Source organism: Pygocentrus nattereri, chromosome 20 (assembly GCF_015220715.1).
Source record: "Pygocentrus nattereri isolate fPygNat1 chromosome 20, fPygNat1.pri, whole genome shotgun sequence".
NCBI lineage: Eukaryota > Metazoa > Chordata > Actinopteri > Characiformes > Serrasalmidae > Pygocentrus > Pygocentrus nattereri.
In genome coordinates, this window is record NC_051230.1 from 22,092,791 (window position 1) to 22,115,089 (window position 22,299).

A 22,299-nucleotide genomic window follows, 5' to 3' on the forward strand; every position below is an offset into this window, starting at 1 on the left:
AGAATTATTCACAGTGGTGGTGATAGGATTCAGACGACCCAAGCTGTGAGGTAGCTTTCAGCGAATACTTTGTCTGACATTTCTTTGCCATAGTTTTAAAAAGATTTTTCCTAAAAGATTTTAAACCACTGTCATGGTGGAGGAATACATGCCGGATGAAATAGTCCCCAACGAAAACGTATTTTCTCAGATTTACCACTGTTTTGCTGTGATCATCATTACACATAAAAACCCTTTAGACACATGTAGGTTCACTGGTGGTTTTGGATAGCACCTGAAATGATAAGATCATAGGTTCCTTTCACTACCATTATAAAATATGAGTCAGTAAGTTTCTCTACAATGAACCATTTCATATCAAACCTGTCTGAACTGATTTGTTTATTTCACTTGAATTATGCAATTTTTTGAAAATCTGGAAAAATGGGTGGAAATCCCCTTTAAATTTCGATGCAGAGTCATAATCATAATTTTATTTGTTGCATTTTATCCAAGTAAAACTACAGTAACATAATAAGCTACTGGAACGTTCAGGAGATTTTTATCGTTTTGCTGATTTGACCAAATATGACTGAAATCTCAGAGGACTTGTTTACTCAAGCCATACATACAAAATTAGAGGTATGGAATTTATATAAGGCATATACAGTGACGAAGTGGACCAAGAATGTAATGTATATGGATGTGGTGCCTAGCATCTGAATCACACTACAGTTGAATTACAGTAGCTGTAAGAGAACACAGTATAGCAACCTGATGGTTCTTTTGTGAAACCACACTGTTCCAATTCAAAGAGAGCATTCTTACTCAGAGAGGAGAGCATTTGTTCAGTGAGTAGAGTGCAGCGCAGGGAATATGGCATATGGAAATGGAGCTCTACAAGGAATTGGTGCTACTACTGTAGCCCTGACGGAAAGCCTCATATGACCTCACTTCATGTTCCTTGCAAATAATGCATGTGCACCATGCATGTTTAATTGATAATGTTGTGTGAGGAGCAAATCTTAGAGGAAAGACATACACTCTGAAAATTAAAGGGGCCCAAAAAGTGTTTTGAAGCAAATGCTATAGAAGAATCACTTCTGGTTTGCTGAAGAACCTTTTGTGATGTAAAGGAGACTTTAATGAGGAATTCCACAGATTTTTCAAAATGTATGCGTAAGTAAACAGTTAAAACTTTCAGTTAAGTCATTCAGAGTGGTTTGGTGTGAAATGCTCTGTTCTAGAGAAACTCAGAATTGTTCACAGTGCTGGTGATAGGAACCAGACATCTGAAGAGTTTTCTGCCTCTAAAAGCTCCCTCAGAAAAAGCTAATACACAAAATAGTCACACATATGTTCTCTGAGTACATGCAAAGCATTTTAAGGCAAAACAGTCCTCAAGAAATATGTATTTGTGTCAGATTTGCCACTAGTTTACCATCAGCAGCATTACATACAAAGCTCAGAAGGTAGATTCACTGGCCTTTTTGAAATGTAAATAAAATGACTATATTTGCTTTGTAGACTTCATGACTTTTAGGTCCTATTAACACTATTGTATAGAAATGAAATTTGACTTTGTTTACATCTCAACAACGGAATTATGCAGCTCAAGTGTTTGGAAAATTAGAGAAACATACTCCCCCTAGCCTCTGAGATAAAACCACATTTCTATACAAATGTAGCACTACTACACACGAACTGTAAACTGTGTACAGTCTTTTCTGCAGTAAATTGCTGTTCATTTACAGTACTTATACTGTACTCATACTGCATTTTAGAATGATAATGATTCACTCTGTTTCTATGGTTAATAACTGTATTTGAACAGTCTTTCAGCTCCACTGTATGTCTGATGTACAGCTCAAATGGGCTCTAATGTGAAGCCACAGCTGTGTCAGTAAACATATAAGCAAACATCACAAATCTCTCTATCCAGCTTCATGGAACCGTGAGTTTTGTACAGAACCATTTCACGCTTGGTTCTTTGGATGGTGAAATGGTTGTTCACATTGATGGATCATGTGTTGTATATGGTTCTATATAGAACTATTTTGAAAATGGTTCTTGATAGCACAAAGAAAAAAAGGGGTTCTGCTGTTGTTACAAGCTCATGACAATAAAAGAACCCTTTTTGGTGCTATATAGAACCATTTTCAAAATAGTTCTATATATAAACATGTACATCATATTTTCACTCTGAAGAGCCATTTCACCATCATGAAATGGTTCTATATAGAACTCATGCTTCTAAATAGAACCATTCCCTTTTCTAAAGAACCTTTGAAGAACCATCTTTTTTAGAATGTCATTATGACAACAATCCCACCATTTTTCATAACAGTGTAGGTCTGTATATCAGACACGCTGAGAAAATAACATCATATTACAACAGTTAATGCACATATTCCAGTCATTAAGACTACAAAGACAGCAGTAATCAAATATCTGTTAATTATACCATTATGAGATGAACTAATGAACGGAAACACAAGCCATCATGGTTGTGCAACACAAAAACATATCTCTGGCATTCAGAAGTATTTTTGGGGTAAGAATAACATACTAAAACAAAACAAAAGAAAAAAATGTAAAATGAGCCATGTATGAAAAAATAAAAGCAGATTAACAAAAACTAACAAAATGCTGGGAAGCAGGCTGCTAAAGATGACTCACTCTCCCAGTATGCTTTGAAAATAACAGCAACTAGAAAATCAAAAAGATGTTTGACTTGCCCCCTATATTTACAGCAGTTTACTATATTTAAAGATCACTGCAGTGTTTTCACTGTAAATCTACTGTATTTTTACAGTATACAGCTAAACATGCTGTTAGTTTATGTGCATGATTTAATGTAGTTCAGTTGTTTTATGCGTATGCCTTGTCTGGAAGTAAGAGAAATTGTTTATGATGGGTTTCTGCTCCACTACACAGCCAGTATAAATTATTCACCCCTCTGGATATGAAAGATTTGTGCCTTGGGGGAATATTTTTCACGCTTGCAACTGCATGCATATTCTACATGAGCTTCAAAAGGAAAAGGAGCATAGTGGGCACATTAATCCGCATACACACGCACTGACCTAAGTTAAAAGGCATTGCAATTTTTTTATGCCATGATTTTTTGGTCAGTTATAATGCTGATTTATCTTAAGCATCATCTTAGACCGTTGGAATGGTTCTGAGGAGGATTTGAATCATACAGCCAAAGACGGGTATAAAAAGATTATTATTACCATCAAGAAATACATCTATCAGTGCGTTATGGTAATGCCCTCATTTTTTGCATTGAAATATCAGTGCATGTCAGGAAATTTTTAACTAGCGCTCAGCATAGTTTGACAGCATTTTTGACAAATTCCTCTGTTTACATGAAAGGACAGTCGCTGTCTACATCTCCAGTTGAGGCAAACCAAATCCCTCCTGTGATATTGCCATTTATACCCCTGTATTTTTCTACTGAGTGGAACCACCGAGGAAACCAAAAGTGAGTCTGAAGCCCTTTTGGCTCCTTTATTTTATTTCATTTTTTCTCGCTTACAGGAAACTAGGCTGCAGTAAAGGCACATTTTGAATTCATTGTTTTTGTGACATCATGCCATGATCAGCAATTCAACCTATGGCAGTTAGGCCCCACCTATTCATGCTGAAGTTATAAGAAGTGTTTCAGCCAGGGCTGCTTTTTCAATGAGACACATAGCAGGACAGGCAATCAGAACAGAGCTCATTTACATGTATCAGACTGATATATGTAAAGGAGGTCTGTTGTGATTGGTTGCCCTGTATTGTGCCTGAGAAGCTGAATATCAAAAGCAGTCTATTTAATTCTATGGGGTAAAGAGATTTAATGTAAAAAAGAATATGATCATTATGATTTTAAAGGGGACTGTAGAATGTGTGTTTTTACTATATGGGTTTATACAGGCATATGCAAAAGTGTGAAAACATGATACTGTATGTTCCAATAAATTACGAATATGTTGGTTTTCTAAGTGAAAACGTTGGCACACCCTCTATGGAGAACACTTAAATATGTCCATTTTCTGCCAACTTTACATGTTAAATTCAGCAAATAAACAGCACTTGTGCATTAAAATGTGCAGAAGTGTGTTCTCTGTAGAGGATGTGTTAATATCCCTTAAAAAATCAACAAAACATGGGGTGTTCAAAGTTTTGCACACCACATAAATGACTGATCTCTGCCTTGGAGGAATATATTTCACACAACTGCGTGCATATGTTATATGCGTTTCTAAAGGAAGAGGAGAGGAGAGCACTGACCCAGGCATCGCAAATATAACCTTCTAAGATATACTGTGTAGGACTATAAATGGCCTGGTATGTTGAACAATTGTTCTTCACAATCCACATACAGTTATAACTAAATGTCTACATCGCACAAATGTAGGGTCATATCTACCCAGTAACTATGATGCAGTGAAATGAGATTTTCTACATTTATCTGTAATGTAAAGGTTTACTAATGTCTCAAATTAGATCTAATGACTTGAAACCAATTGTCATACTACTGCATGTCAGTGGGGACCAGTCAGAGTACATTTTACTACAATCACTGTTTGTTTTTTTTCTGATTTTCTCAGGTTACTGCCAATCCCTACTGTATGGTAATCAGCAGGAAACAATCTAAAGGAGATTTACTAAATACCAGAGATAAGGAACCCTGGGCTTTAAATCCCTAAGAGATCACACTGATGCAGTGCTCAACCATACTTTTAACTCATAACTCAGAGACAAATGTTTTTACATGATCCATTCTATCATGTTCATTGATTATCACATTACAGAATGATAGTTCTGTACCACTTCATTTTAAAGCCAAGTACATATAACATCATATGATCAGTCAATATGACACAACTGAAATGAAAACACACTTAAAAAGGGTTCTTTAAGGCAATTTGGAACCATGAGTTCTATATAGAAATGTTTTCTTGCGTGGATATAAACTAATTCCATCTCCCTGCCTTTTTTTTCCAAGTATACGACCACCCACATGTCCACATGACACTGAAGGATGACTGACTGTCGAGCCCTCCTGCAACCCACTTCAGACCAGCTGCCCACGCCCCAGCTACCGAAACCTGCATTGGACTAGCTGCCTGGAAAACTACTGTAATGTTTTCATAGACTCCTAGCTATTACTACTACTAATACTACTGCTATTAATATTAGTAGTATAATCATTTGTAGGTAGTCTGACCAGAGGAGGATGGGTCCCCCCTTGTGAGCCTTGGCTCCTCCCAAGGAATCTTCCATTAGCTCTGAGGGAGTTTTTTCCTTGCCACCGTTGCCCCTGGCTTGCTCACCTGGGGATTTTTACATTCTTTTCTGGAATTCTGTGAAGCTGCTTTGTGACATATCAGTTGTAAAAAGTGCTATACAAATAAATTTGATGTGATTTGATTTGAATAGTTCTTTGCATGGTGAAATGGTTTTTCAGATTGATGGAGAATGTGCTGTATATGGATTGTGTTGTATATGGTTGTATATAAAATCTTTAGAAAATGATCCTGTATAGCAAAAAAAGGTTCTATTGCTACAAGCTTAGCAATCTAAAGAACCATTTCACCATGCAAAGAACATGCAGTGGTTCTATATAGAACAATTGGTTATAAGTAGAACCACTCGCTTAACTCAAGAGCATCTTTTTAAAGAGTGTACTACACCCCCCCCCCACACACACACACACACCCACACACACACAAACTACTCAGCAGCCAAAACAACTAAATATAAAATCACATTGTTGAGTATGTAGTTTTGGTTTTGTCCTCGACCTTTATTACAGTTTCTATTCTTCAGCAAACTCACTTTCAGTTCTTCAAAGAAATCTGCACAGATATTTCACTCACCTCCGAAGTTCAGTATTAGAAGTTGGTTGCACATACAACTGGGATTCAGTTACAGATTTTGACTTAACAGTTTCCAAAACCTTGCTCCACATTTCGGATGTCTAGTTTTGGTGTTCTAATGTAAACTTTCTCCTTTTTTTTTGTCCGTTTCCTTTTCTCAGTAATAACTTCCTGACAGCTACACATTCTTTCAGACTCATAGTGTTGAATTGTCTTCTCACAGGGGAAAGAGGGACAGAAACACCTGTGGATTTTTTCAGATCTGAAGCAAGAGTGGAGCTTAATTTTCTTGTGAAGACAAATACTTTTAAGTGCTGATTTTCTGATGGTGACAGTTTTGGTGATCTATCAACTGGTTGGTTTTAAGATTGGAAGGGAGGAAGAGTTAAAGGAGCAATTGGGAGCACAAAAGTAAACAGCAGAAAAATTAATTCCTGGTAGATTTTACTTCAATATTATTGGAACTTTTTGTGCAATTGTGTAATGTTTATATGTGTATGGATGTATATGTATTTCTCTCCAGCCCTCTCTTTCTCTCATGTTCATTCAGTTTACAGTGGTATGTAAAAGTTTAGGCACATCTGATCAAATTATTTGTGTTGTTGATTGTCTGTTTGAAAATAAGAGATCATATTCTCTGAACAGAACACACATCTGTACATTTTGATGCACAATTGCTGTTTATTTGTTGAATTAAACATATCGGAACAACAAATAAAACATAAACAGGCCACATTTTTATGCTTTTTCCCCCCAAAATGTTAAACACAGCAAATATGCAGAAATTCGGCACTAAATAAAATAACATATTCAAACTTGTTCCCTATAGAAGATGTGTCAGTTTTTTACATCAACAAAACATATATACATGGGGTATTTAAACTTTTCCAGATGACTGTAAACCCATTTATAACAACATATATAAAGATATCAAGTAGGAAATATGATGTTATTTACTGAAAAATATATTTGCGATATGATAGAAATTCACCTACAGTGAACTCTCATTAACCCCATTGATCCCCCTCACAAGATGATGCTTGGCTGCCTTTGGAAATGTCATTAAAAGGGGCGGGAATTCCTCATGAAGGACATGTGCTATTGACACACTGCAGGTTTATGCAAGACTACTCAATAGCATGCATTCAGTGCTCTTGAAAAAGTACTGGATCTCCTCATTATGGTGTTTGTGAAATGAGCAATATGTGCAGGGTTGAATAATGTCTTGGTCTTAAGAATGCAGGAAAGTCCTTGAATGCAGGTTCCCACTGCATTTACAGCGGTCCGCTGAATGAAGCGCGTGACTGAAAGGCTTGCTCTTCTTTTGCTGTTCTCAAGCACATTTGATTGTTGTACCTTAGCATTAATGTGCATGTCATAGCGTAAATGAGGTGATTTGTACTGGTGCTGCTGTTTTTATGTGCAAGTGGTGTAAAGTAAGCAAAAGCCAGCGCTAACCCCACATGCTTTCTCAGCCAATTTGAGAAGGATTGAAATCTCAATGTGCTTGTGAATTCAGGCTGTTAGATTCCAGGCGCAAGCCACCATCAGCTGCAGTAGCCAGTTTTTACAGCTCAGCGGGAGTCCCCTTAGTTGAGTGGCATGAACAGTGTTTGAGACTTTGTGTGTGTGTGTGTGTGTGTGTGTGTGTGTGTGTGTGTGTGTGTGTGTGTGTGTGTGTGTGTGTGTGTGTGTGTGTGTGTGTGTGTGTGCAGCCTGCCATTTTTGTAGCTCTAATGCTCTCCTGTCTGCCTGAGAGCTCTTTGCACTAAGCAGCTTGTGTGTGTGAGTGTGTGGTTGTGGATGTGTTTGTGAGTCCTCCTTGCCAGATTTGATCTTTCTGTAACAATGTCTCATTATGATTACAGCTTGGCATGAACTGAAGAACAGTGCAGAAAAAAAAAAACATGTACACTTCACATTTCAGCAGGAAAATCACCGAGCCTCAAATAGATGGCTTTCTGCATCAGAATGACAGTGTCTCTGGTGACTCATTGCTTTGTACTGTATCTGCTGTCTATCTCCATTTTTCACATCATTGATCGGAATGTGATGGCGAAAGCGCTGGACTGTGTACTCTTTTCCATCAGGCACCCACCTTCTTCAATTAGTTCACATCAGAAGATCTAGAAATCCATTTTACAGGAGACTCTGAAATTTGAAATAACATTGCAATACTAATACAAAAGTAGGTGCAACACTATATAGGAAAAGCATCAACTTTTGTGAAGGTCAATCTGAGCTGCCTCCCTGATGTTGCTACACATATGTATAAATTTGTGTGTGTGTGTGTGTGTGTGTGTGTGTGTGTGTGTGTGTGTGTGTGTGTGTGAGTGTGTCCTTAAGGCCCAGTTCTTTAAAGAGTTCTTTTTTTTGTTCAAATTACTACTTTAAATCAGGGGTGTCAGGATAGATTTTGTGGGATTTTGCAGATTATGTCATACGTCTTTACCGTCACTTGCACCGACTCAAAAAGAAAGTGATTGTAATCTATTCTATGAATAGATAATCCACTCATATCCTCTTTGATGTTCTCTTTGAATACTCTCCCAAAGTTCTTGCACATTCATCTGCGTGTAGAACAGGTCAGAAGTGCAAGTGGCATTAAAAACTGTTCTACTGCATGTTGCATACAATTACATATTTCCACCAGAAGTCACCAAATCACCAAAACCTACATAGTAAAGGTAAATGGCACATCTATGGAGATTGCTAATCATCCATCCATCCATCCATTTTCTAAGCCGCTTCTCCCTCAGGGGGGGTGCTGGAGCCTATCCCAGCGGTCATCGGGCGGAAGGCAGGATACACCCTGGACAGGTCGCCAGTCCATCGCAGGGCAGACAGACAGTCACTCACACCCAGGGGCAATTCAGCATGTCCAATTGACCTGACTGCATGTCTTTGGACTGTGGGAGGAAACCCGGAGGAAACCCACGCAGACACGGGGGGGACATGCAAACTCCACACAGAGAGGACCCTGGCCGCCCGGCCGGGGAAATCGAACCCAGGCCCTCCTCGCTGTGAGGCGACAGTGCTACCCACCACGCAACCGTGCCGCCCCATTGCTAATCATATGACTTTTAAATAAGTTTTTAAAATGACAATTTCATTTATGATGCATGTTAGTTTGTGGAGGTGGTGGGATTATGTATGAAAATGTTTGTAATTTCACACCACTTACCCAATTGTGATGTAAATACTCAAAATGAAAGTCTGTACTCTGAGCACATAGTCAGGTTTAACTCCGATATGCTGTAGTAGACTGCTAAAATAAAAATAACTTTGATGATGTTGAAATATTTATTGACCTATTTATTTCAGCAGTAGGTATTTATTCACTATAGGGCACTAATATTATAATAAATATGAATAAATATGAATAAACATTAATACGTGTGTGACCTTAACCATTAGCATAACTATTTGATATAACTATCAGCTATTTGAGTTACCATCCAGTAGGTTCAGCTATAGATTTGTTAAATTATACTTCGTTAAGGTAAATCATTTGTGCTGGTAAAACAAATCCATGCAATGGCTGGGGCTCCCTCAAGGAGAAGAGGAACCAAACCTGTGTACTTCTAACCATCTAACCACTAAGACTTTTTTGAAAAGAAGAAATGCATGTTGCTTTTTACCATATTACTTCATTTTCTTGCCTGGCCTAAGACTTTGGCACAGTGTCATATCCTACTTGCTCTCAGTGTTTGAGAGAAGGTTGGCAAGTTACCCTTAGGTGTTACCATTAAGCTCTGGCGCTGACTTCATGTCACTTATTTGTTTTCACAACAACGCAGAGTAAGATTTTAGACTTGTTGGTTTACCAATTAAACATTTCAGCAGAACAAGACAAACAGAGGATTGCTTTGTCTAGGATCATTAGTCAGCACTAATTAGTTCACTTTAATTAACAGAAACAGCCACATGCTGAGGCTTGGAGATGCGTAGCCTATAGACATATCTGGTGCCTCTACTGCTATATATTAGCATATCCACAGGACACTGAATATAAAAAAAAGCTGTGAAATTCTCTTCTCAATGGATGGTGCTTTAGAAAAGTGCAAGGTCAAGAATGTTTGATGATACTAAAATATGTTAAGATGATTTTGAACAATGGTATGAATCATAAAATCTCCCTGTTCTTTCTAACCAACCATGCTGTGCCCTGTAACTCGTATTATTAGATATTATCACAATGATTCCAAGTACAAGATCAATGAATAAGCACTGAATACATTTCAAGTGCATTTTGTCCCATGAGAAGACTCAAAAACATCTTTCCACAATGCTACTCTTTTTTCTGTCCTGCAGCCTTTCAAAATGACTTCGTCAGCTTCCTTCACATCTGCACAATCTCACATTGGAAACTTTACCATCTATCTAACTTCCAGTGTCTTCTTCCATCATCTGGACTGGATGGACCACACATGACTCATCCGGGTCGTTGCGGCCACTACACTGCACCATAGACCATATGGCTGCCTTGGTCATGGCCCACCTGAGGCAGCCATGCTAATCATTGGAGACAAGAGCCACTTGACACCAGTGTGACAGATGGTGTTCCTGGGCCAGACGTGCAGGCCTGGTGCCTGGGCTTGAGGCTGGTGCCGTGACCCTCCCTGCCTGAGCTCCGGTCAGATTGAGAGGCACAATGAGGGTGATGATGTGTCAGAGGCGATTAAATGTGATGCTGCCCGTCATCTTCCGCTTGTTTTGTCCCTCGGGTGCGGCCTTGCCCGCGGCTACAGCCCGAAGGCGAATTTCAACACACACAAAAGGCAAAGGCTTCTCCTAACACACCAATGGAGAACTTAGTTCTAAAGACAAGTCTGAGTATCACAAGACAATAAGGTTTTATTTGGTGAGAAGGTTATGTTATCCTTTAAAAATAACTTTTTTGGTCAACTTTTGAAAGGCAAATATGAACAAAATAAAATGGGAATTGGAAACAGGAACAAAGCCATTCAGAGTGCCTTGATGTAAAAATGCTCTATTCAAGAGAAACTTCCAGAATCAGAATTGTTCACAAAAGTGGCGAAAAAAAACAGACATTTAAAACGTTTAATGCCTCTAATAGCTACCTTACAGAAAGTTATCACAAGAAAGAATGGTTCTGAATCGTTTTATGATAGTTCTGCGATAAAGTTTTGGTCTATAGAGCATTTTTAAAATACATATACAGGCTTGAGGTACATCAATCAATACAAATATTTTATATTTTTATACAAAATAGTCCCTCCCGGATGACTGAACTTCTCACCCTATCTCTAAGGGAAAGTCCAGACACCCTGCGGAGGAAACTAATTTCGGCCGCTTGTATTCGCAATCTTATTCTTTCGGTCATTTCCCAGAGCTCATGACCATAGATGAGGATGGGAACGTAGATCGACCAGTAAATCGAGAGCCTTGCCTTGTGGCTCAGCTCTTTCTTTACCACAACAGACCGGTAAAGAGCCCGCATCACTGCTGACCCAGCACCAATCCGCCTGTCAATCTCCTGCTCCCTTGTACCATCACTCGTGAACAAGACCCCGAGATACTTGAACTCCTCCACTTGAGGCAAGCTGCTGCTTCTTCACGTCCCCTGGTTCCTATCAGCACCACTGTAAAGATATGTGGTTTGCTACAGTGCACCATTTAATTTCAGACCACTCTGAATTACAGTTTTAATCTCACCAATTGAACTGTGCAAAATAATTGGTACAATTCCTTTTTAATATCTTCACAATTCGAACAATCCAAGACAATTTTCAACACATTCAAAAAAGCAAAGATTTCTAACATAGCAACGAAGGACCTGGATTTGACTGCCAGGTTGAGCATCACAAGGCCATAACATTTGGTGGGACAGCTATGTTACTCTTCAGTAACAAAAATGAACACAGTTAATAACCATGTATTTCGTGGGCAGTCCCAAGGTATAGCTTATAGCTCCTCTTAAGCTGCAGTGGAGGGCCTGCATTTGGAATTAAGTGTCAGAATCACAGGACAGAAGGCTGTAACACTTCGGGAACTTTTTTTTGGGTCAGTCCTTGGCAGTGAATTTAGTTCTGGTCTTCATACATTCTGTGAATGATCTCAAAAATGATACATAAGTGTATTGGAATTGGGTTTTATTTTTATTTAGCTACTCTTATGTCCGATGTTCATACAAATACCAATCAATTTTGTGATCATCCACGCTCCTCTTGAATAAAATTCACGGGCATTTGTATTTGCTCATGAAAATGTAAAAAATATATAGCTGTTGAACTCGAATAAAAACCTTGCCTTTATGCTGTATATGGCGCTTCACTACAGAACAATGCACAAGCAAGGGAGTCATAATCATCTCCGCAAAACTATATCTCCCATGGTCATGGGCCGGCAGAAAAAAAGAAAATGACACTTCATGCATTTACCCGAGAAAGAAAATGATGGCAAATCCTGCTGATTTTTTGTTCTGCCTGCTGTGAAGGGTAATTCACGAGTGCTTGTTTAAGACTTAGGTGTGCAGGCTAGGATGAGGGCTGATTGAGTGAATGATGCAGTTCTTATTTCTAAAAATAGGCCATTTCAATCTAGACCACTGACTTTATGATTCTTTCTTATGGTACCCTTTTGGCATAGTGTGCCATTTTGCATGGTTCATCTGTAAATACAAACAAATACAGTACTATGCAAAAAGTCAGAGACTTTATTTTATATCTTCTTAAAATGGCCATTAAATACTAGTTATTCGTGTGTCAGTGCAAAACATTTTATTAAAACACACTTAAAAAGGCTAGTATTTATATATATTAACATTTAACAGAACATTACACAGAAGTCGCAACAACTCAAATATAATGTTCATTATTTGTTCATTATTTAAAGTGTCCACTTTTTACCTTTATTACAGTTTCTGTTTCTGAAACTTATGTTCAGTTTTTCAAAGAAATCTGAATGGATGTTTTCCATACCTCCAAAGTTCAGTCTCAGAAGTTGTTTGCATTTTAAGGTTCTCTATCTAATTAACCCTAAACACATTCAGTAATGTTGAAGTCTGGACGCTGGGGTGGTCAGTCCATTGTTTTTAGAACACCAGCAGCTTCTTTCTTTGATTCACCCATTTTCTACCATCTTTTTTTTCAGTAACAGCTTCTTGACAGCTACACATCTTTTCAGACCCACAGCACTGAGTTGTCACAGTGGCAAGAGAGACAAAAGCACTTTGGATTTTTCCAATCTGAAACAAGAGTGGAGCTTGATTTTCTCCTCTATCTCAAAGATGAAAGCATTAAGTACTGTTTATCTGATGGTGAGAGTTTTGGTAGTCTACCAGGTATTGGACAATTGCTAGGAGGCCCATTCTATTGATCTTTTAATAAGCCTTTGTACTTTTGTTTCTGCACTTTTCTAATAGTCGTAGATATTGCTACCAAAAAGTTACTTTTTCAGAATAATTTGCAATGTCTGCTTTGACTGGAAACAAAATAAATGCAGGGTGGTCTGTCAGGAAATAAAATCTAGATGGCTGATAGCACATTCTAAATTCATAACATGTGTTACAGCACGTGCGAAATTAGACCAAAGCCTGACCAAATATTCTGAAATGTCACAACAGTGTATGTAATTCATGTGCATGCTATTGGTTAATCACCTCTGAATATTCAGTAATCATCCAGACCAGTGGGTTGTCTATCAGCATCTGTTATTCGAGTTTGCATTTAAATAAATATGACATACAGTAGTTGTCCAACTTTTTTTTTCTAGAGCTGTCTAAAACAGCACACGCCATACTGGATCCGACCGATGGCCAGCATCAAATGGAAAGCAAATCTGCTTTCTTCATCAGATTAGCAGGGATTTGCGGGGACAGTAAATGGGGGGTTTGCTGTCCTCTGACAGACAGCGAGAAGCAGTGAAAGCTCAGCCGGCTGATGTATCAAGCTGAGGGAGTGCTATGTTTGTCTTCTGGCGCCAAGGGCTTCTCAAAGGCTTTCTGGGTTTGAGTGTCTGTCTAGGCAAAAAGGAGGGGGGGGTGTGAGTGTTGTTGCGCTGATCCCTCTAGCAAGGTGATCGCTCTGTGTCATTTGTAAGACAATGAAGATAGCCCTATCCCTGTCCAGGTGACTAGCTAATGCAAGTTCAACTTGGGACCACTTACATTGTCCTTTATCACAGCGTATAAAATGTTTTGAAAAATATATTCTCAGAAAAGTAATATATTTCCTCATAGAGAAAAAAAAACATGCGCTTTCTGTGATGTTGTTTACCCTGTAAGCTGCAAGGGCCTGTATGTAAACCCACACTTCAATTCCTTCCATTATCAATGCTTCATATTCTTTGCACAATGCCCAATTCTAAATATCCAATAATGGATGTTTTGTGTAAATGAGATGTGGGAGTACGAAGAACCTTTTTTAAAGTTTAGAGAACCTTCACATAATGTAAAGGTTCTAAAAAAAACTTTTAATAGGTATAGAACGTTTACATTATGTGAAGGTTCTCTAAACTTTAAAAAAGGTTCTTCGTACTTGCACATCTCATTTTCAAAAACCATCCATTAATACTTATTTAGGCATTGGGCCCTGTTCTAGATCAGGGGCCCTTAACCTTCCAGACTTCAGTGCAAACTAATGGAGCCATTCTTAGGTTAGAGAACTGTGTAATAAGACTTGGCTTGTCAAGGGGTTAAACATTTAAAGGTTCTCCATGCTCATAAATCTCTTCTTCAGTCATAGTTATAAGGGAGCCAAAGTGGTTCTTCTATAGCTTTTCTCAAAAAACATCTTTTTGCTCCAATATTTTAGACTTTGTTATAATATATATATATATACATAGCACGTTGAACTATTATACCACTAATTTGATGGTATGCAGATGAACTGAGTTAAATGGGCCACTGTTGCTCCAATTTGAGCTATTAGGGTTCTCCCTAAGGTCTGCAGTTAAAGGGGTTCAGAATATAGACTTTTTGGGAGAACCACTTTGTTCTCCAGACTGTAAAGCAATATTTTGTGTAATAATGAAACTCACAGAGGGGGCCTTCAAAGGGCCTGGACCAAAATGTTTGCTTTGGTGTACGGTTTTTCATTTCTTATAAAGGAGTATCATGACTAAATGAATACTGACATAATAAACAGGTTGAGACTGAGCCTTTGATGTAATGGCGGCAAATAAAGTGTTTACCAGTAAATTAAGATGATTAAGGTGACTAATTTTAGAACCATCTAAAGTTCCAGCTGCTCACATGCTTTTTGACATGTTGAGTACAGGGTTTTCCATCCACCTTTTATGTAAAATTTGAAAATGTGCATAAAAATCCTGGATGCAAAATGCAAAAAATACAGAAAATGTAAAGAATGAAAATGGAAGCAGATGTTTTGAATAAGTGATGATGTAATGGTAACCAAAGTCAAATGTTTCTGCTTCATTTGATGATAACAAACGTATGGGCAGATGAAAATCATTGTATATGATTTTCAAACCATTTATACTGTACTAAATATCATGTTTAATTATTTTACCACCAAAAGTGCCATTACTATTTTGGACATTTAGTTTGATGGTATGCAGACGGACTGAGATTTAAATGGGCCACTGCCTGCTCCACCTTCAGCTATTAGGGTTCTACAGCCATGTACAGCTGACAGGGCTGTCAAAACTACCTAATAAAGGCTCAAATCCTTCCACACACTGGACTTCCAGATTCTTGTCTCACAAGCCATGGTGCAAGCGAGTGATGGAATCATCAGGAATTTTGATGGAAACACTGATTAATTATTTTTTGTTTTACAGACTTTTAGGAGACTTGCTTCAAATTTGTATGACATTTCAATGGGAACCTTTGACTGACTCAGTAACTGCAGCCCTCATGTTCAAATACAGCTTATAAGTGGCAAGTTTCATTAATGACACTCTTGATCAATCCAAATATATTTCCAGCTACTGCAATGCTGTGATTGGTTACTGAAATACACTGAGACTGAATTATCATTTACTAGCAAAACTCAATGCTAATGCGGCAATATCAGTAATTTTAGTAGACTGCGCTGGACAGTGCTCACAGAATTATGGATAAATCAAAAAACAGCCACTCAACATAAGCAACAGCAAAGTGGAAAACTCCAGGACATAATATAACAGTATGACAGTTAAGTAGGAGAACATGCAGCCACTGTTGCACTCTCACTGGATGTCAGTGATGGCAAAACTGGAAACTGTGTTCACATGTTTAAAGAAATAAGGTTTTTGAATTATTAATTAGTAATTTGTGTTTAGTAGTTAATTAGTAATTAGTGTTTGAAATTCTGATGAAGCTTATTTCGTCCAATCATATAGCTATATCAAAATGCACTGCTTTTCAAAAAGAAAAAGCTTGAGCAAATAATCTGATTATTCAGAATTAACTACCTTAAAGATTATGATTAATCATGTCACTGTCAAACAATACAGTTAGTCACAATTATTTATTTTTAACTTTTTTAATTGTTTAACAGTCCTTACATTTTTATATATATAGTTTGGATGGTCTTATACAGAGACCGGACCCCAGCTTCCAGCTTTGTATAATTCCTCAGACTGCAAATGGCTGGGAGAAAAACTTTCAAGGGGGAAAAAGGTTTTTCTTGTTTAAATGACTGCATCCAAAAACCCCACAGCCCCATCAAGAGTCATATAAAGGAACTTTTGAAGATTGTAGAGCTCTGCCCACTCAGAGACAGTCTAATCAGATTCACATCATAAACAAACAATGCAAGAGAGAAGATATATCTAGAAGAGAACAACTGCAGCTGTACTCCAAACTGCCAGCTAATCTCAATCTCTGACAGGATCTGCTGAACAAACGGCCAAAGACATTTTCCACCTCCACGTCTAAGTGGTTCCAAGAGATTACTATGCAATTCCCCATTGTGCTGAAGGTTATTTTTCCCCCCGGAGTGCGAATGCCACTTTTGAGAGATCCTTGGAGAGATGGTAGTGAATTAGGCAGATTTTTTGAGTGCCTTTTTTCCCATTCATTTCCTCACCTACCACAGAGTCTGTAGCTGCAGGTGAACTGAAAGAACGATTGACTAGCAGGGGAGAGAGGAGAACGTGGGGAAACAGCTAGGAAATGGAGGGATTTTAGCTGCGTGACAGCCCGGAGCAGTACGCTGACACGACAAGTCACCTCATGTCAAGTGTCACGAAAAAGCTGCTCCTGAATCAAGCTGTTCAGAGGAGGAGAAGCTGTGGAAAAAGTGGAAAGATGGTTAAAGGGCAACCCCCTCCCTCAGACCTCCTTCCTAGGGCACAAGAAGCTGCTTTCATGCTCCATGTAACTCTGGTGAAACTGACACCTTTTTTCCTCATGCACGCCTCCCCACCTTGGAGAGCAGTTATCTTGTTGTCCACTGCATTGTTTGAGAGAGGCAAAAAGGCTGCAAGTAGCCTGGGTTTACATTAGAGACTGCAGCAAAACTTTTTCCACTTAGTATTTTTGTACCAGAATAGTCATAATTCATTCTTACCTGAGTATTTTCCAATCTCTCCTAATCAGGCTGTAAAACAGGCTGTTTTTGTTACCGTCCCTTTAAGACTGATCTATGTAAATCATTTCTGTCCAGGTTCTTCCCTGTTCAGTTGTAGCTGTCTACAGCAGGCAAAAACACTGGTACAGCATAAGGTCTGGCTGGCTGCATTTTCATTGTATTTTATATTGGAATGTTATTTTGACGTGATATCATTTAAATGGATTCCAAGTATTTTTAAGGAAGTGGTTAATGTAATTGATTTCTCCAGGTTCTGACACTGTACAACTATAAATTCAAGATATTAGCATCACCAATTAGCATCATTATTTCAGGTGGTTGCTACTACTGAACTGAACTAAGTATTTATTACAAATTTTTATAGAAGCAGTATGTCAGATACAAATGAGATTACTAATCATCTTGACAGTTTGATCTTAAAAAAAGTTTAAGAAAAGTATCAGGAAGTACTAATTATGACTAGCCTGTGCTTTTTATAAGACCATCTCCAACACCAGACACTTTTCAATCCAACATAAAAATATTTATATTACCTATAATAATGTTTCCCCAGGCATTTGACTTTTTTTTTTACATTTTTAATTATTGATTTGTTCATTTTTTTAGTCTTGATCTGATTGGAATTCCTTGACTTTATTGTGTAGTACTTCGGTTCACTCTTGTTGTCTTTAAAAGTGCTTTATAAGTAAAGTTGACTTGACATTTGGAGAAAAAATGTGAAACGGAAGTTTCCTAAATTTATTTTAAATAAAAGTTTGATGTAGTATCTAAATATTGTTTAAAATGTACTGTTCTCAGTCAACACAGTTCACAAATGTGAACGTAACTGCCAAAACAGCACATTTAGAATTCATTGTTTTGTGCTGTTGTGAAAAATCAAAACATTTACATACACCCACCCACTGGGCCCATAGCAGTTTAGCTCTGTCCATTCACACTGAAGTTATAAGGACTGTGAACGAGGACTGCTTTTCAGTTAATAATGTAATTTCTGAGATCTAAGGGATGAAGAAAGTTTGAAAAATGAAAAACAACAGAAAACTTCATCTCTAATATTTCTCAGGCCAGAACAGCAAGGATTGATTGCTATCCGGGGGTACTTACAGTCTTAAATATAGCTCTTTAATAAATTGCTTAAAAAGCTTGATGCTGGTGGAACAAACCTTTGTATCTCCATTTTTAAAAAAAATCTTCTTACATTGAAGCTTAATAATAGGTATTCACCTGCACTCCAGATAAGGGAAGCTGAATATTAACTCACACTGCAATGCCTCACTCTCATAACTTACATATAAGTTTAAAGGTACTTATCAAATAGTTTATAGTACTGAGAGTTTAAAATCTTAAAAGGCTCATGTCATGGAAAACCACATTTTCTTCACTTTTTTTAAAATAAAACTTCACTTGGGAGTGCACAGTCCATACAGTCTGAACACAGAAGCTAAGAGCTTGCAGAAACAGCTTGTTTTGAAATCATTGTTTTTTTGTGATGCTGAGACACCAAAGCATTTACATCTATCCGTTTCAGCCTACAGCAGATTATCTCTGCCCAGCCATGCAGACGTTATGAATGTTTTACCCAGGACTGCTTTCTGAGGAAGGCACAACACAGCTCAGCCAATCAGAACAAAGGGCATTTACATATGTCAGTCTTAAAGTCAAAACAAAGACAAAAACGCGTTGTTTAATTGTAAGAGATAAAGAGACGTTGGAAATTTGACTACTGCTTTTTTGTTACATACACAAACACAGAGTGTACCTACAACCAATCTGATAAAAATTTATCACATGGTTCTTTTTTTATGCAGTTAAAACAGATGAAGAAGATATTTTTATTCTACTTATTCAAGGTTTCCTATGTTTTCACTGAACTGGTAAAGAGCAATTCCATAATGAGTCTCGTGTTTCATGCTAAATACACACTGAACAACCCTGTAACCCAATAGTTACATTTGGGCTCCCTTCCTGGCGTCAGCAAGCCCACAGCCCATCACAAAAAAGACATAACTGGCATTCCATCCTTGTCTTCACACTTACTAAATGGATTGGAGACTACATTACAACAACACCGGCCCATTGTAACCAATGAGAGCAACCTCTTTGACAGACAATCCATGGGTGAAGTCAGCCCTGCAATGCCCAATTACCTAAGTCTCCACGATGCTGCTGCCGTAACCTCCGTCATGGTACAGTAGTGTTTTAAAGCAGAACTTCAGGGAAGATCTGAGCGTGGTGGAGATGACAGAAGTATCAAGACATAGGAGACAGTCTCCTACCTCCACAAATGGTTTACCTTTACGTGAATGACAGATGAGGCCAAAGATCATGCGAAAGTATTGGAAAGCTTAAAGCAATGAGAAACATCCTTAGCTCCTTAAAAGAAAAGTGAACCATGAAGGTATGTTATTTATAAATCATGGTAGCCCTTTTCCTGACACCCTTCATTATCATAGTGGCTCCACTATGGAACATTCAGAAAATAACCTGGAGACATTAATGTTTCTCTTATTCCCTATTTTTTGTGGCGTTATTTTTAAGTTAATTTTTACTTTCAATAATAAAAAAAAACTTTTACACATTACACTCTTAAAAAGGGTGGATCTTCAAGGGTTCTTTAGTTAAGGGAATGGTTGTATCTAGAACCATTTCATGATTAATTGGTTCTTGGCATGGTGAAATGGTTCTTTGGATTTGAAGCTTGAAATTAATTTAGCGAATAAACAATAATTGTGCATTTAAATATGCACAATGTTATCTACGAAAGGCTGGTGTGGCTGCAGGGTTTTATTCTACACAAGCTTGAGCACACCTGATTCTACATGTTCAATCAGTTGGTCTCAGTCTTTAACAGTCATGATTGGGTGTGCTCCCGCATTGGTAGAATGAAAACCTGCAGAGCCAACAAGTTCTACAGTGGTGTTTGTGTCAACAGTGAGTTACATTGTTAGTAGTTTGATTCAAATCCCATAGTACCAATAACATGATCAACAACAACTAACCTGCCTGTCAAACTTCTTGATACTTCTTTATACTTCTCATCTGGATATATGTTGAATTAACATGCCAATGTTACTCTGGTGTTTTAATATCAAATTAAAATCAAATAACTGTATGTTGGCCGACATTCAAATATTTAAGTAACTAAAAATTAGTTTGTTAATTGATAAAAGCCACACAGGACATGAGAAATCCGGCAAAAATACAGGTTATATATAGGACAGTGCTTTCATTTATTGTATTCTTTACATTTGAGAGCATATTAGAGATTATGTTTTTTTGTTGATTAGTGGATAAAATTTTAGCAAGGGAACCACTTTAGGATGAGGCAATTCAGTCCCATAAACAGTAACTGAAGTATGAAGAAGTGTGTTCTCTGTTGAGGATATATTAGCTTATTCTTTTAGAAAATCAACAAAACATGTCATTTGACCAAACCTTTGCACATGCAGCTACTTTTTTTTGTCAAAACAATTTGAACATTCTGAACACAAATGTCTTGAGCCTTCTCAAAATTGTGCAGCCAAGTTTTCTTCAAAACTGCATATAGTTCACTATGGCTATTCAATGTGGGAAAGCTAATCAAATAATGTTGTCAAACATTTAGACAGTAAGCTGTTTAAGAAGTTAAAAACAGTTCTGTAAATATCATGTTAACTAGAGCAAGTTAGCTAACTAATACTGAGTCTGATTACTTTAAGCAAGCTAATTTAACTTGCTAAAATAATATCAGCCTGCAACAACAATTATTAATAATCTCACAAATTACTAGCTGAACCATAATATGGAAATAAGCCACACCATTTTTGGACACCCCTACATCTTCTTCAACAACTTCTACAGTGATATTCTCATCAACAGTGACAGGATTCTGTCAGCTATGTTGTTAGTACTGTGTTCCACATCCCCATATTACCAACCTTTCATACTCATGTAGCGCAATATTATGAAGCTAACCTGTCTGAGAGGCTAATTTCTTTATCTGTACATCTGGACATACTTTTATGTTAAATTGTATTACAGCAAATCAAATGCCTGTAATGTTTCAAGTATTTTAAGTGTTTATGGCAAGAGAATTTGTATCTCAAGATATTCAAGTGAAATCTCAGTTTGTTATTATTATTATTATTATTATTATTATTATTATTATTATTTACAGATGGAACCATATCATTCTGAACACAATGAGAGTTCACAGTTTTAAATATCTATGGTCCACTCAGAGAAATGATATTTCCAGTTATCCTAGAATTGTGATGCTCAGTTACCAAAAGTATTTCAAGGCAAAGCTATTTTAAAGTGGAATCTTTGATGCTGAATATCTCAAAACTTCACTGAATGCTGATGTAACCTCAATCATAATCATGATGTCTTCTGCCAATTTTCTGCCATTTCCAAATGCCAGCTGAAGAGACACTTATAATAGTTGCTGTTGCTTTTTTTAGCTAATACCAGCTGCCTCTACAGGGACAAAATGAAGCACAGTTAAAACATTGTAAACCTTAATTAATTAATCAACTAATTGATTAAACATCGTGTAGGGTAGTGATGTTGTGCCCAAGCACGGGGAATCCGTATCCAACCTGTCGTTCATCACAATTAAACATATTTCCTCGGTACACTGTAGTTTGTAAGGCTTTGTCCTGCTGTTATCGTGGTAAAACAGTTAAATTGGCACCCAGTGCAGCGCAGCCCTCACGCGCACTCTCAGGTCAATTTTAAAAATGAACGGAAACTTGAAGAGTCATGGTTTCAGCCGTTTGAGTCGTTACAGGTGAGGAAGATAGTTCTTTATGTTCTTAATATAGAAACATTATCATTGTCAGTTCATTCAGTTCGGAAAACGTTAGCTAAAGCTGCCCTAGCATTGTTCCACAGTAACGTTGATGGGCTGTAGCATTGCTAAGAGATTTTATTATTATAGTTTATAGTGTTTGAGGAAGAGT